At 46.4% G+C, this 17,417-nt stretch overlaps 1 protein-coding gene across 1 annotated transcript in view; it reads left to right on the forward strand.

Moving 5' to 3' along the window:
- The first annotated feature begins 1,489 nt into the window (after positions 1 to 1,489).
- Positions 1,490 to 17,417, forward strand: part of LOC105489497 (carboxymethylenebutenolidase homolog) — a 30,755-nt gene continuing 14,827 nt past the window's right edge. The window contains exon 1 of the mRNA XM_011754327.3: positions 1,490 to 1,647. The gene's annotated coding sequence lies outside the window, so the exon portion shown is untranslated. The remainder of the gene's footprint in view (positions 1,648 to 17,417) is intronic.

Here is a 17,417-nt window from a genome sequence, read left to right on the forward strand (position 1 = left end):
ATGGTGCAACGGTTTGGTAATGTGCCTGTTTGTCCAGAATCGTGTCTCAATTCTGAGCTATATTCCTAGAATTCCCTTTTCCTGTACGTTTCCAGTTTGGGTGAGCCACAGGGGTGTGCTTCTGCAGCCAAGTTGAAGCCGTTATCATAACCTGGGTCAGATGACCAGAGAAAATACGAAGGAGAAGGCAAGTATGAAACGTGTATTCATTTTTTTTTTAATTTGTTTTTTTTTTTTTTGAGACGGAGTCTCGCACTTTCGCCCAGGCTGGAATGTAGTGGCTAGATCTTGGCTCACTGCAAGCAGCTCCGCCTCCAGGATTCACACCATTCTCCTGCCTCAGCCGCCCCAGTAGCTGGGATTACAGGTGCTCGCCACCACACCTGGCTAATTTTTGTATTTTTAGTAGAGACGGGGTTTCACCGTATTAGCCAGGATGGTCTCGATCTCCTGACCTCGTGATCCGCTTGCCTCGGCCTCCCAAAGTGCTGGGATTACAGGCATGAGCCACCGCGCCCGGCTTTTTTTTTTTTTTTTTTTTTTAAAAGGCTTCATTTGGGGCTGGGGCCGGGCACAGTGGCTCACGCCTGTAATCTCAGCACTCTGAGAGGCCGAAGCAGGTGGAACACTTGAGGTCAGGAGTTCGAGACCAGCCTGGCCAACATGGTAAAACTCCGTCTCTACTGAAAACACAAAATTAGCTGGGCGTGGTGGCGCATGCCTATAATCCCAGCTACTGGGGAGGCTGAGGCAGGAGAATCACTTGAATCCAGGAGGTGGAGGTTGCAGTGAGGTTGAGGTTGAGATCGTGCCACTGCACTCCAGCCTGAGTGACTACAGCCTCGGCAACAGAGTTAGACTCCACCTCAAAAAAAAAAAAAAAAAAAAAAAAAAAATGTGGCTGGACATGGTGGCTCACACGTGTAATCCCAGCACTTTAGGAGGCTGAGAGGGGAGGATCACTTGAAGCCAGGGGTTCAAAGCTCCAGTGATCTATGACTGTGTCACTGCACTCCAGCCTGGGTGACAGAATAAGACCCTATCTGTAAAATAAAATAATAAAATAAACAAAAAATAGCTTAATTTTTATTTACAACAGAAGTTACTTGTGTTGGAAGCCAGGCACGCACGGAAATCTCACAGAAGGCTGGCTGTCTTCCTTCTCCGGGCCTCCCTGCCTCCTCCCTCAAGGCTTCCTGATTCTCTTTTCCCTTGCGCTCTGTGGTTCCCCTCCTCCCAACGCCCTCTCCCTGAACATTTCTTTACCTTGGAGCCTCTCCCATCTCTCCCTCCCTCTTCCTCCCTCCCCCAGCCTCCAATCACCCCACTTCTTCCCCTCCCCTTACTTTCCTCCCACCCCTCTCTCATCTCCTCCCCTCTGCGCCTCCCTCCCTCCTGGCCTTCCTTCCCTTCTCCGACTTTGCAGACCTCTCTTCCCCCAGGCCTCCCTCCTCCTCCTCTCCGCCCCCTCCGGGCTCCGGCTCTCCCTGGAGGCTACGACTCCGGGTGGAGCCACTGGTCCCGCAGGGATCCCCGCGTCCTCGGTCGCCGCGTCCACGTCCCTCTCGCGTCCCCGCCCGGCGCCGCGCCCGCTCCTCTGAGTTCGGCCTCCGCGCGGTGCAGCGCAGTCTTAGGCCGCGAGACAAGGTACGTGCGCGTCCCCGGGGCACATAAGCCGGGGCCCCGCTCCTTTGAACTCGCGCGTGTGTTCTGTGGCAAAGAAGGTCTTTGCCGCGTGCACGGGTAAGGAACTTCCCATAATCCGTTTTCAGAAGCTGACTTTCATAAAAGTGATACGTTGTCCTTGCAGAACAGCAGCCCCCACGATCCCAGGCGTCCGAAGCAGCCGCTGTTTACATTTTGGTATTTTCCCGTAGGTGTTTCGCCATGCATTTTAAGGACATAGTGGAAATCACACCGTATGCAAACTTGCGTTCGTTTTGGCCGTTTAGCACGGAGGAACCTTTCCTCCATGCCGTTAAATACTCCTTGTAACTCTCTTCCTGCAGTGAGACATTCTGGTTCTAGCGTTTTTACTAATATAAAACTGTGAAAAAAAAAACTGAGCATATTTGCATCGAAATCAGTATCCACATTCGACAGCTTTTCCTTAGGGTGAGTATTAAGAAGAGAGGTGCTGGGTCTATGGGTCTAAGAGTGGGACATCCTAAATGCTGGGTAGGTGTTGCCAAGAACGACTGGACAGTTTACACCCCACAGCCATGTGGGTCGGGCAGGCTTTGGAAACACTGGGCACTGAGATTTATGTCCACTTGCTGATGGAAGATGCCACCTGTTGTTTTCAAAGCCCATTTAAAATAAAGTGGTTAGTAATGAGCCTCGTCGGTATCCGGGGAATCCTATCCAGGCCTGGGAACACCAGAGAAAAAGCAGACTGCAGGGGCGTAGTTGGCATGTCCAAGAGGGCCAATGTGTGCTCATCCAGGTAGCTTCCTAATTCCTGCTCTCTCAACCATAGACACTTGGAAAATACAAGGATGACTGCTGAAAAATAAATATTTGGAGAAGTTTGATGTTTATATAATCATCTAAGGATAAGTACTGGCCCTGCCTTCCCTGCTGCAAGATTGAAAAATCACTTGCCATGTTCCTACAGTGTTTAACCAGTAAAGGAGAAACCTGCCTTTCACATTAGACCCCACCTTCCTGTGTTGTCTTGGGGCCCTCTGTAACCCTGAGCCCTGGATTCACTTCCACGTGGTTTTGATTTCTCAATTTCTAAAGCTTCCAGAAATGTATTCCTCCCTTCTCTCCTCTCCTCCCCACTGCACCTCGATACCTCCTGGCCTTCCCTTTCCTGACTTTGCAGACCTCTCTTCCCCCAGGCCTCCCTCCTCCTCCTCTCCGCCCCCTCCAGGCTCCGGCTCTCCCAGGAGGCTGGAGATGTATTCCTAGACTTCCCTGCTTGTTATAATCCCAACTGCACCAGTCCCCTTTGCTTGTCAAGATCTGTTTTCTCTATTTCTGTTGGAGAACTGTGTTGTGCCTGGAAGTCTGACTTGTGAGTTATTTGAATCCTTAGGACATGAAATCAGGAAAACTACACCCCCACCATACTTAACCACCTGTCTCTCATCTCTCTGACTGCCAGTGTTAGGGAATGTTTGATTACATTGTTAAAAGATAATTTTCAGCCAAAGGTGAAATCATTACTTTTATACAGATATTAAAGTGGTAAATATTTTATTCATTAAAGAGAGAAATAGGCAGATGTTGTAACTGGTTCAAAAAAGAAGTCAGAAGTGGAAATGTATATGGAGTAAAGGAATGCCTCGTGAAGGTACGCGCAGGAGAGCATACCCTTGGAATTTACAGATCAAATACTCAACTGTAAGGCCAGGTGCGGTGGCTCACGCCTGTAGTCCTAGCTCTATGGGAGGCCGAGGCAGATGAATCCTGAGGTCAGGAGTCTGAGACCAGCCTGGCCAACATGCTGAAACCCCGTCCCTACTAAAATACAAAAATTAGCCAGGCGTGGTGGCATGTGCCTGTAATCCCAGCTACTCAGGAGGCTGTGGCAGGAAAATTGCTTGAATCAGTGGGGCAGAGGTTGCAGTGAGCAGAGATTGCACCATTGCACTCCAGCCTGGGCAACAGAGCGAGACTCCGTCTCAAACAAAACAAAACAAAAAAACACCAGTGATCCCCATGGGTTTTAATGTGTAAAAGGCACGTGCTTGTGTGAGGCAGAGTGAGTCTCCTTCACCCCTGCAGAGTGACTCTTGTGGCCCTTCCAGCTTTGCCTCACACAAGCAAGTCCTTCTGGAAAATTACTCATGAAAACCCATGGGGATCACTGTTGAGTATTTGATCTGCAAATTCCAATTTCATATGCTCCTCTCCTGTGTGTACCATCACATAGAAGTCATTCACACATATGCAGCACCTTGCAGCAATGTCTATGGGGAATCGTGCATTCGTGCTGGTGGCCAGGGTGGATATTGCCGAAGAGCGTGGCCCCCAGGGTGTCCTGCAGGGCACTCCCCAGAGCTAGGAAGAGCGTCCTGATTTCCAGAGACCTCACCAGTGGAGACCACAGAACTGACCTGTGACCTGGGGATGACCAGAAGATGGCCCCAACACATCTGCCATGATGCAGAAAAGCCTTTATTGACACATGTGTAACGAGGACTCTGTCATGCATCTCAGACACACAGTCCTGCCCCAGCACAAGAGGAAAAGGAAACCTTCTTACTCACAATAAAGCACCTCATCATATGTAAAATAAATTTTGTACCTCAGTGGAAAAGTACCCATGTCTATAGCACACCCTCTGCACGAAGCTGTCTGATTCCAGCTTCGTTCATTGTACTGGAGCCATTTTTAGGGATAAGTGGCAGATCTGATAGATTTGTAAATTCTGTCTTGTCTCCATGCGGAAGTAATGGACTCTTTCCCCTCCTGTGGAGAAAAGTTAAAAAAAAAAAAGAGAGACATGTTGCCTAGGCTGGTCTCTAACTCGCAGTCTCAATCAATCCTCTTGCCTCAGCCTCCCAAAGTTCTGGGATTACAGGTGTGAGCCACTGCACTTGTCTTCGTTTGCAATTCATCTCAACGTTTCTTTTGTCAACTAAAGAATGGGGAGTTTCAAAAATTTGGCAAAAGAGAGCTTTATTTCTCATAAAGTGTTGCAGCCTGCAAGGCGGCCATTCTGACAGGCTGGGAAGGGTAGTCTCTGGCCAGAAGCTGGAAACAGACCTTCCAGTGTGGGAAGAATAGTACACGGATCTATGCTGAACGGTGTGGCCAAATACACAGATTCAATAAGCTATAGGAGGGGCTACAAATTTTTAAAATAATTAGTTAATATTTTTGGAACAGGGTTTCATTGTGTCCCCCAGGCTGGAGTGCAGTGGCATGATCATTGACTCACTGCAGTCTTGACCTCCTGGGCCCAAGTGATCCTCCTAGCTCAACCTCCTAAAAGGCTGGGACCACAGGTGTGTGCCACCAAGCCTGGCTAATTTTCTAATTTTTTTTTTTTTTTTTTGTAGAGATGGGGTTTTGTGGAGATAGGCCTTCCAGTGTGCTGGAATTACAGGCATGAGCCACTGAGCCCAGCCCCTCCTTCCTGTCATGGCCTGAATTAGTTTTATGGGTTTCTTTAGAATCCCCTTGGCCAAGAGGAGAGGTCCATTCACTTAGTTGGGAGGCTTGGAATTTTATTTTTGGTTTACAGTGCATCTGCGGGAGGAAGCTAAAATCCTGAAAGGTATATACAGAAAATACAGTACAGTTAGTTGAGGGTCAAGGGTATGTTCCCTGAGACTTGCCAGGGTAGAAACTGTTCGCCCTGCCCATTGTAAACCTGGCCTTTGGCACAAGGCGTGGCCTGGCTGCTGTGCCCTTGTGGAGGGTCTGGGCAGGAGTCCAGCCTTCAACATGCACCACACACGGGCCTCTCCTGCAGGAGAATAACCTTGCAGGATCAGCATGGAGGGCTGCTCACCTGCCTGTAAGCATTCCTTTTGCAAAATGGATGTCAACTGAGAATAAAGTAAAAACATTCAGATTAGAGGCTTCCTGGAATGGCCAGGATTTTCTGTGATCCCTGGATGCTCATAGAACAAACAGCTCAGATAAGAAGTCAGCCCAGACCAGCCTGGCCAACATAGTGAAACCCTGTCTCTACTAAAAGTATAAAAATTAGCCGGGCGTGGTAGCAGGCGCCTGTAGTCGCAGCTACTTGGGAGGCTGAGGCAGGAGAATCGCTTGAACCCGGGACGTGGAGTTTGCAGTAAGCGGAGATCGTGCACTGCCCTCCAGCAAAAAGAAAAAGAAAAAAGAAAACTCTACAGGCCTGGACTTGCTGCTTGTGTCTGAGGGGTGGGGCAGTCTTGGGAACTGAGCCCTCACCACCCCCTGCCCCACCCCCTTACATTTGGTCGTCGCGTTGATGATCGTTGTATTGTGAGAGCAGAGGGAAACATGGCTTGAGAGTTTTTCTGAAACGGTGTCAAATAACAATGTTGAATTATTTGTCTTACTAATTATAGTTCTATAATGTAGCTTATGAAAACCAAACCAATAAAACTAGAGTCCAGTTGTCCTTGACTGGATAACTAGTTATTAATTTCTTTCTTCTCAGAATCTAATTACTTTATTTCTAATTATGAAACACTAAGAATATTCAGTAATGTGAAGGAAATTATATAACAGCCACCCTTTCACATCACCCATATTTAAAAGATAGTACCATTTTGCCCTATATACTTCAAATCAAAACTTTTTAAGGAAAGAGAATATAATAAAGCCCACAATCTCCGTTTTTTCTCCCCTCTCATCCCAGTAACCATTGTCCTAATGGTGATAATTCATCCCCATGCGTGATACTTTTCCTACAGTATGTTCATTAGTAAAATGTATATTTTTTGGTTGTTTTTTATTTAGCATCAAAATGTGTTTTTTTGGCTGTTGTTTAGTATCAAAATGCTATGTCTTTTTACGTATTATGTTTTTGAGATTTTTTAAGTTTTGTATTTTTATTTTTAGAGACAGGGTCTCTGCATTGCCCAGACTGGAGTGTAGTGGCATGATCATAGCTTACTGCAGCCTTGAATTCCTGGGTTCAAGTGATCCTCCTCTCAGTCTTCTGAGTAGCTGGGACTATGGGTGCATGCTACCACGCCCGGCTAATGAAAAAAATTTTTTTGTAGAGATGGGTTCTCCCTATGTTGCTCAGGCTGGTCTCATACTCCTGGCCTCTGGCTATGACCATGCCTCGACCTCCCAAAGTGCTGGGATCACAGACATGAGCCACCATGTGGGCCTGGAGATTTATTGTATTGATAAATTACAGGTGCAGCCTGTTCATTAAACTGTTGTGTAATATTCTTTTTATGAATGTATTTGTTTTCTAGGGCTGCCATAACATTACCAGATACTGGGTGACTTAAAGCAACAAAGTACCTCATAGTTCTAGAGGCCAGGAGTCCAAATTGAAAGTGTCAGCAGGGCTCTGCTCTTTCTGAAACCTGTAGAGGACAACCTTTCCTTGCCTATTCCAACATCTGGTGGGGGCCAGCAATCCTTGGCTTGCAGGTGCATCCTTCCTGTCTCCACCTCCATCTTCATGCGGCTTTCTCTTCTGTGTGTCCGTTGTGTCTTTGTCCACATTATCGCCTTCTTAGATGGACACCAGTCATTGGATTTATGGTCTACTGTACTCCAATATGACCTCATCTTAACTACAGGACATCTGCAAGGACCCTGTGTCTAGTTAAGGTCACATGCAAAGGGAGTAGGGGATAGGACTTAAACATGTATTTTGGGGGAACACAATTCAACCCACATCAATCAATAAATTACAGTTTATTCATTCTCCTGTTGGTGGTCAATTAGATTGGTTCCAGGTGTTGTCATCATATTAGTGGTACCAAGAACATTTTTCCATAATCACTGCATGTGCCTGTGTGGGCATGTGCAAATTTTTTCTCTCTCTCTCTCTCTCTCTTTTTTTTTTTTTTTTGAGATAGGGTCTCACTCTTAACGCCAAGGATGGAGTGCAGTGGTGCAATCTTGACCTCCTGGGCTCAAGCAATCCTCCCACCTCAGCCTCCTGAGTAGCTGAAACCACAGGTGCACACCACCATGCCTGGCTAATTTTTCCTTTTTTTTTTTTTTTGTAGAGATGGGATTTTACCATGTTGCCCAGGATGCTCTCAAACTCTTGGGCTCAAGTGATCCCTCTGCCTTGGCCTCCCAAAGTGCTGGGATTACAGGCATGAGCCACCGTGTCCCACCATATGTGACATGAATTTCTCTAGGGAAACATCTAGTGGTGGGATATCTGGTGTGCGGGGCATCTGCTTCTTTAACTTTGCTAGACCTTGCCAGACAGCTTCCAGGGTTTGAATCATTTCACGTGCCCTCCCATTTCCCTACAAGTGTACCATCATCTCTGTGTGTTAACAGACTTTCGCAATCTGCAAGATGGAAAACAGTACTTCATTCTTGTTTTTATTGTAATTTCCGTAAGTACAGTGAGGTTGAATATCTCTTCATATGTTTATGGCCCATTCAGGTATACTTTTTTGTAAATTGCCCATTCGTATGAATTTTTCTATTGCGTTGTCTTTTTCTTGGTGACTTATAAGAATTCTTTTTTTTTTTTTTTTTTGAGACAGAGTCTCGCTCTGTCGCCCAGGCTGGAGTGCAGTGGCCAGATCTCGGCTCACTGCAAGCTCTGCCTCCTGGGTTCACGCCATTCTCCTGCCTCAGCCTCCCGAGTAGCTGGGACTATGGGCGCCCGCCACCTCGCCCGGCTAGTTTTTTTGTATTTTTTAGTAGAGACGGGGTTTCACTGTGTTAGCCAGGATGGTCTCGATCTCCTGACCTCGTGATCCGCCCGTCTCAGCCTCCCAAAGTGCTGGGATTACAGGCTTGAGCCACCGCGCCCGGCAAGAATTCTTTATATATTTTATTTAGACAAGAAGTCCTCTGTTCCTATAATAATACCTTCTCCTAGTCTATCTTGTTTTCTCACTTTGTTTATGGAGACTTTTATCTTAATATTAATGTTAATCATTATCTTATTAATCTTTCATCTTAGTTGCTATCTTATTAATGCAATTTTAAAAGCTTTTAGTCATGGAAAATCTCAGGCATATGTAAAAGTAGAGAGATTAGTACGGAAGACACTCCAGCTGCACCACCATCAGCACATGGACACCTTGTCCACCCTACCCCACATGGAGCTATTTTGGGTTTTTATTTGTTTGTTTTTTGAAATGGAGTCTTGCTCTTTCGCCCAGGCTGGAGTGCAGTGGCGCGATTTCGTCTCACTGCAACCTTTGCCTCCTGGATTCAAGCGATTCTCATGCCTCAGCCTCCCGAGGAGCTGGGATTATAGGCGCTCACCACCATGCCTGGCTAATTTTTGTATTTTTAGTAGAAACGGGGTTTCACCATGTTGGCCAGGCTGGTCTCGAACTCCTGACCTCAGGTGATCCACCAGCCTTGGCCTCCCAAAGTGCTGGGATTACAGGTGTAAGCCACCGTGTTCAGCCCAAAAGGTGGCTATTCTGAAGTAAATCCCAGACCTCTGGTCATGTCATCTGTGTACATCATAATATGGTGATGCATCTGTGAAAGACAAGGACTCAGAAACACATGGTTGCAATGCCATCATCTTTCCTTGCCAAAATTCACAATAATTTGCAATATCATCAAATATCCACTTAGTATTCAGTTTTCTTCAGTTGTCTTTCCTTTTTTTAAAAAAAAAAGGCCGGGCGCGGTGGCTCAAGCCTGTAATCCCAGCACTTTGGGAGGCCGAGACGGGCGGATCATGAGGTCAGGAGATCGAGACCATCCTGGCTGACACGGTGAAACCCTGTCTCTACTAAAAAATACAAAAAAAAACCTAGCCGGGCGAGGTGGCGGGCGCCTGTAGTCCCAGATACTCGGGAGGCTGAGGCAGGAGAATGGCGTGAACCCGGGATGTGGAGCTTGCAGTGAGCCGAGATCTGGCCACTGCACTCCAGCCTGGGCGGCAGAGCGAGACTCCGTCTCAAAAAAAAAAAACAAAAAAAAAACAAAAAACCAATTGGTTACCATGAAATGGGATTTCTTCTTCTTCTTTTTTTTTTTTTTGAGACAGAGTCTTGCTCTGTCGCCCAGGCTGGAGTGCAGTGGCATGATCTCGGCTTACTGCAAGCTCCGTCTCCCAGGTTCATGCCATTCTCCTGCCTCAGCCTCCCAAGAAGCTGGGACTACAGGCACCCACCACCACGCCCGGGTAATTTTTCTATTTTTAGTAGAGACGGGGTTTCACCATGTTAGCCAGGATGGTCTGGATCTCCTGACCTCATGATCCACCCGCCTCAGCCTCCCAAAGTTCTGAGATTACAGGCGTGAGCCACCACGCCCAGCCATGAAATGGGATTTCTAATCCTTTATGGGGTTTTTTTTTTTTTTTTTTTGGGGGGTCAAATTTAAGAAATTCTTCATTACTCCAAAGTACAAGAAAAAAGTATTCAGTATTTCCCTCTGATCACTGAATTTTGCCTTTCCTACTTAGATTTCTAGCCATCTGATATGCTCGCACACTGGGGTAGGTGGGGATCTGTGGTGATTTGTTTTCTCACCTGGGTAGCTCAGTGCTGCAGCCTTGCCCCATTGATGGCCAGTGCCTCCTCCCCCAACAGGTCCCTGCTACCCCCTCTCATGACTACAGAGCCCCATTGTATCTGACCCCCTCTCTCTGCCTGCTCTGCGCCTGCTCTGCGCATGTTCCTGCTGCTGGACCTGGCTGGAGAAACAGCCATACATTTCCCCGACCACAGTACTTCTCCCTGGCCCCCCGTTTTCCTGCTTATCCTCTCCCCAGCCCTCCTCCTGCCTCTCACCCTGAGCTGCTGACTCTGCTTCTCAGTTCTGTGAGCAAACAGATGCCAACAGGGAGCATCCACACTCTCCTGCCCCACACCCACCACCACCTGTGTCTGTGTCCACGTCCTCAGCCTGGCTTGGGCGTGTGAGGACTGTCCACACTGCCAAAGAAGGCAGCTCCTCCGCTATGCACCAGAACCTCCCCTCCTGCTCTCCAGTTTCCTCTCTCCCTGGGTCACTGGTTGTGATTTGTTTGTTTTCCTCTCTGTGGTATCATTCTCATCCACATACAAATAGGCTGAGATTTCTTCCACTTAAAAAAAAAAAAAAAGGCTCATCACTGTATCTTCCCTCCGTCTTTTGCACAGTCTCTTTGCTCTTTTTTTTTTTTTTTTTTTTTGAGACGGAGTTTAGATCTTGTTGCCCAGGCTGGAGTGCAATGGTGCGATCTCAGCTCACTGCAACCTCTGCCTGGTGGGTTCAAGCGATTCTTCTGCCTCAGCCTCCCAAGTAGCTGGGATTACAGGCATCCGCCATCGCGCCTGGCTAATTTTTGTATTTTTAGTAGAGACGAGTTTTCCCCATGTTGGTCAGGCTGGTCTCGAACTCCTGACTTCAAGTGATCCACTTGCCTCTGTCTCCCAAAGTGCTGGGATTACAGGCGTGAGCCACCACGGCTGGCGTCTTTGCTCCTTTTTTTTGTCAGAAGTCTTCTAAGAGTTTTCTGTGTTCACTGTCTTTAGTTCTCTCCTCTCTCATTCTCTCTCTCTCTTTTTTTTTTTTTTTTTTTGAGATGGAGTCTCGCTCTGTTGCCCAGGCTGGAGTGCAATGGCGTGATCTCAGCTCACTGCAACTTCTGCCTCCCAGGTTCAAGCAGTTCTCCTGCCTCAGCCTCCCAAGTAGCTGGGATTATAGGCACGTGCCACCACGCCTGGCTAATTTTGATATTTTTAGTAGAAACGGGGTTTTACTGTGTTGGCCAGGCTGGTTTCAAACTCCAGGCCTCAAGCAGCCCGCTCACCTTGGCCTCTTAAAGTGCTGGGATTACAGGCATGAGCCACCGTGCCCAGTCTCCTCTCAGTCTCTTTTAAGCCCACTATGATTATGCTGTCACCCATGCCCTCGTCCAAGCCTGTCCTTGTGGAGGTCACCAATGACCTTCACTTTGCCAAGCCCTGAGGGCAACTCTTACCATTCGTTGCTCTCCCCTCAATACCTGTTCTTCACTTGGGTCCAGGACACCACACTTGGGGTCTTCCTACCCCATCACTGGCTGTTCCTTCTCAGGCTCAGTCCTCACTTGCTGGTTCCTTCCGATCTCCCTGAATGTTTGTGTTGAAGGACCCCAGGGCTCAGTCTTCTAGATTTCTCTTTTATTCATCCACCATTATTCCCTGAAGGATGTCATTCATTCTTAAAGTTTAAATATCACCTACAGGCCTGGCGCAGTGGATCACCTGAGGTAAGGAGTTTGAGAGCAGCCTGGCCAACATGGCGAAACCCCATCTCTACCAAAAAGACAAAAATTAGCCGGGTATGGTGGTGATCGCCTGTACTACCAACTACTTGGGAGGCTGAGGCAGGAGAATTGCTTGAACCCGGTAGGTGGAGGTTGTTGTGAGCCGAGATTGTACCACCACACTCCAGCTTAGGGGACAGAGTGAGACTGTGTCTCAAACAGACAAACAAACCAAACCTACATACAGTCATTCTTGGTATTTGTAGTAGTAAAGTCACTACAGACACTGAGTTAGCAAATCCTAAACCATTGCTCCTGGGGAAAATACAGGTTAGTTTCCTGTAAAGCTCTGGCCTGGTCACAGCAGTTTCCTCAGTTGACCCACACATCAGCCTGGTTTTATGTGTGTTTTTGTGGAAGACACCATTCTAATATATATTGTTGACTCATTGACAGGGAGCTCACGGCCAACAGGTCTGTAACTTGTGCTTGAAAAAAGCTTCTCCAATACACGCATTTTCCCCATAAGGCACATCACAGCCTTCCCATGCTTAGCAACACTAGACAGCATGTGAGCCCTAAGTGCAGGGCCCTTTTAAACGGCAAAATCAACCCCTCAAAAAGCACAAAAATGTGCACTAAGACCATGCAAAGGACACTTGTTTATACTGTGAGAGCTGAAATGAGAAGCAAAGTGTTGTGGGCACTTGGACTGCTCTAAGAAACGTGGCTTCAACAACAAACATTTCTCACAGTTCTGGAGGCTGGGAAGTCCAAGATCGAGGCGCTGGCAGATGCAGTGTCTGCTGAGCGCCTGTTTCTGGTTTGCAGATGGTCATCTTCTGGCTGTATTCTCACCCAGCAGAAAGAAGGCAAGCCAGCCCTCTGGGCTCCTCTGAGGCCCTCAACCCATTCTTGAGGACTCTGCACTTGTGAACTACTTGCCTCTCAAAGACCCCACCTCCAAATATCATTCCATTGGAATCAGGGTTTCAACATCTGACTTTTTGGGGACACATTCAGTCTATTGCACCCTGTGTGTCCTCAGCTGGGAATGTGGACATCGACAGTTCACATTTTTTGAATGTCCATGAATGATGGAGGGGTTACAAAATACACTCAGACGTATGGCTGGGCACAGTGGCTCACATCTGTAATCCCAGCACTTTGGGAGGCCGAGGTGGGCAGGATCATCCGAGGTCAGGAGTTCGAGACCAGCCTGGCCAACATGGTGAAACCCCGTCTCTATTAAAAATACAAAAATTGGCCGGGTGCGGTGGCTCACGCCTGTAATCTCAGCACTTTGGGAGGCTGAGGTGGGTGGATCACGAGGTCAGGAGATCGAGACCATCCTGGCTAACATGGTGAAATGCCATCTCTACTAAAAATACAAAAAATTAGCCGGGCGTGGTGGTGGGCACCTGTAGTCCCAGCTACTCTGGAGCCTGAGGCAGGAGAATGGCGTGAACCTGGGAGGCAGAGCTTGCAGTGAGCCAAGATCACGCCACTGCACTCCAGCCTGGGCAACAGAGCCAGACTCTGTCTCAAAAAAAGAAAAAAAAAAATACAAAAATTAGTCAGGCGTGGAGGCAGGCGCCTGTTTTCCCAGCAACTAGGGAGGCTGATGCAGGAGAATCACTTGAACCCAGAAGGTGGAGGTTGCAGTTAGCCGAGATCACACCACTGCACTCCAGCCTGGGCGACAGAGCCAGATTCTGTCTCAAAAACAAACAAACAAACAAAAATTAGCCAGGCATGGTGGCGGGTGCCTGTTTTCCCAGCAACTAGGGAGGAGAATCACTTGACACAGGAGAATCACTTGAACCCAGAAGGTGGAGGTTGCAGTGAGCCGAGATCACGCCACTACACTCCAGCCTGGGCAACCAGAGTGAGGCTCTGTCTCAAAAACAACAACAACAACAACAACAAAAAAAAAAACAATCAGCAAGTAGATGAGTTCGTGAATACAGAATCTGCAAACAATGAGGGTCAGCCGTATACTCACATCACTCTCAAAGTTGTCATTTCAGCTTGGGCCCCTGGCCCTTGAACCTCTATCGTGTCACCCAGCTTTTCTCTGGGATGTGTAATAGATACCTGAGCCTTAATATGCCCCAAACTGAAGTCCTTATCTCCTCACACCAGCTCTTCCCGCATCCCTTCTCATTTAAACACACTCCACCCTCTGGTTGCTTAGGCAGGAACCCTTGTAATCACCACTGACTCTTCCTTTTGTCTGATGTCCCCACACCTACAATCTGTCTGCAGAACTGAGTGGCTCTGCCTGTAAAATCTGCCCACACTTGACCATTCCCTCCCTCTCACCATCACCATCCTGGTGTGAGCTGCTTCATCTCTTGGCTGGATTGTTGCTGGAGCTATCCAACTGGACTTTCTTTTCTTCCTTTGCTACTTGATGATCTCTTCTTAAAACAGCATGTTTAATGATACTTTTTTTTTTTTTTTTTTTTGAGACAGGATCTCTCTGTGTCATCTAGGCTGGAGTGCCGTGACATAATCGTGACTCACTGCAGCCTTGACCTCCCAGGCTCAAGGGATCCCCCTACCTCAGCCTCCCGTGTAGCTGGGAATACAGGCATGTGCCGCCATGCCCAGTTAATTTTTTATTTTTTTTGGCAGTGTTGCTATGTTGTTCAGGCTGGTCTCAAACAATCCTCCCACCTCAGCCTCCAAAAGTATTGAGATTACAGGTTTGAGCCACCGTGTCAGGCCAATGATACTTTTAATCAACTCAGATAAAACCACTCACTTCCCCAGAATTCTCCAGTGGCTTCTGTCTCACACTGAGGAAAAACTGAATTCTTCCAGTAAAGCTCTGGGAACTCACACTATTCCCTGCTGCTCTCTCCCCTGGCACTTTCTGTTCCAGCCACACTGGTCTTGCTGTTCATCAGACATGTCAGACGTGCTTCTACCTCAGGGCCTTTGGCACTTGCTGTTTGTTCTGCCTCGACCGCTCTTCCTCCAGATATGTGCAGGGCACCACCCCTCGCCTCCTTTGCCCAATGGTGCCTTTCCAACAAGCTGTTCCCCAATACACTGTTGTAAATTGCAACCCACACCCTCAATCCAAGATTGTCTTCTTTTCTTCTCTGCTCTGTTTTTCTTCTTAGCATTATTACCATCTGAAAAGCACATTGTTTCTGTATATTTCATCCCACTGGACTGTATGATTCCTGAGGTCAGGGATTTTTATTTGTTTCATGCTTTGCTGTTTCCCCAGAGCCTTCGACAGTGTTTGTCACAGAGTGGTGCCTCAATAAACATTCCAGAGCCTTCGACAGTGTTTGTCACAGAGTGGTGCCTCAATAAACATTCTGTGGATGACTGGATGAATATACATGAGTTCTAGAGTCTTTGGTCTGTTCTATTGATATATTCATCTATCCAGCAATACCATACTGTTTTAATAGGTTTTGTTGTTTGGTAAATTAATTTCTCCTTCTCCATTTTCTTTCAGTTATCGTGGCTATTCTTGTTTCTTACCTGTTTTTATTAGTTTTAACATGAAAATTCATTTGGAATTTTTACTGTAATTGCATTGAATTTATAGGTTAATTTGAAGAAAACCGCCATCTTTACGATATTACTTATTTTGCACATTGCTAATGACTCATCAATTTGCAAGATACATGTCTTCATTTATTTAGGTCTTTTTTATCCTTAATGTTAAAAGGTAAATTTTCTTTAAATATCTTGCACATCTATTGTTAGCATTGTTCCTAGTTAACAAATGTTGGTATTATGAGTGGTATCATATAAAAATTATATGTTTTGGCCAGACGTGGTGGCTCATGCCTGTAATCCCAGCATTTTGGGAGGCCAAGGCGGGCGGATAGCCTGAGGTCAGGAGTTGGAGACCAGCTTGGCCAACATGGTGAAACCCCATCTCTGCTAAAAATACAAAAATTAGGCCAGGCACGGTGGCCCACGCCTGTAATCTCAGCACTTTGGCAGGCCGAGGCAGGCGGATCACGAGGTCAGGATTTTGAGACCAGCCTGGCTGACATGAAAACCCATCTCTACTAAAGATACAAATAATTAGCCGGGCGTGGTGGCGCGCGCCTGTAATCCCAGCTACTTGGGAGACTGAGGCAGGAGAATCGCTTGAACCCAGGAGGTGGAGGTTGCAGTGAGCCAAGATGGGCCATTGCCCAATTTCTGCCTCCACAGAAAGAAGTAAAAACTAAAAGTCAGAAATGAAATCCACAGGGAGACAGCCTGGCGCTATACACTGGGCCTGGTGGTTAAAGATCTACCCAAACCTAATTAGTTCTGTTATCTATAGATTACAGACATTGTATAAAAATGCACTGTGAAAATCCCTATCTTGTGTTGTTCCGATCTAATTACCGGTGCATGCAGCCCCTAGTCACATACCCGCTGCTTGCTCAATCAATCACAGTCCTCTCACATGCACCCCCTTAGAGTTGTGAGCCCTTAAAAGGGACAGGAATTGCTCATTGGAGGAGCTCGGCTCTTGAGACAGAAGTCTTGCCAATGCCCTGGGCCGAATAAACCCCTTCCTTCTTTAACTTGGTGTCTGTGGAGTTTTGTCTGTGGCTGGTCCTGCTACATAATGAGCTCATCTGTCCTTAATTACCTCCTAAAGATCCTTTCTCCAAACACAGTAACACTGAGGGGTAGGGTTTCAACATGAATTTTGAGGGGACACAAACATTTGGCCCATGGCCTGTTGAATTTTATCTGAGTGTTTTTTTTCTGTACTTCTTGTGATGATTATGTGAATTCACTCCTTTAATTTGTTGATATCATGGATTACATCATAGAACGTGCAATGGCAAACCATCTTTGCATTCATGATATAGTCATTATATATGCATTTAAAAATATATTGTCAGAATTCACGTGCAAATATTTCACGTAGGATTTTTGTACCTACATTTGTAAGTAAGAGGGTCATTCAATTTTTCATTTTCAATTTGTCTTTGTTCACTTTTTGTATCCAAGATATTATTTGCTCCAAGTAGACATTTACTTCTGATTTTTTTTTTTGATTGGTGAATATTTTTGGTCAGATCCCTCACCCCAACTTTCAGTTATAAAAAATTTTCAAATCCAGAAAAATGGAATAAATAGTACAGCAAACATTTATATATGGATCAAGTGGATTCAATAATTCTTGGCAATTTGCCATATTGCTTTACACATCTCTGTGTGTGTCGTGTACATGTGTATTTTATGAGCCATTTGGGGATAAATTGCAGAGGTTATGACACTTCATTGTTCAGTACTTAGTATATATCATCGAACTAGGAACATTCTGTATAACTGCTGTTCTCATACCTTAAAAAAGTAATGGTAATTCATAATATCAACCCCCATCCATATTCACTCCTTCTTTTGTCACCCAAATGTCTCTTATAGCTATTCTTAATTGTGAACCAGGATCTAGTTAAGGTTCACATGGTGCAATTAGGTTTATTTCTCTTTTGTTTCTTTTAATCTGGAGTTGTCTCACCACCTTTTTTCCTGTTACTTTGAAATTTTTTTTTAGCTTTTTTTTTTTTTTTTGAGACAAGGTCTTCTTGCTCTGTTGCCCAGGCTGGAGTGTGGTGGGCAG

The sequence above is a fragment of the Macaca nemestrina genome, chromosome 6 (assembly GCF_043159975.1).
Source record: "Macaca nemestrina isolate mMacNem1 chromosome 6, mMacNem.hap1, whole genome shotgun sequence".
In the NCBI taxonomy this organism is placed as follows: domain Eukaryota; kingdom Metazoa; phylum Chordata; class Mammalia; order Primates; family Cercopithecidae; genus Macaca; species Macaca nemestrina.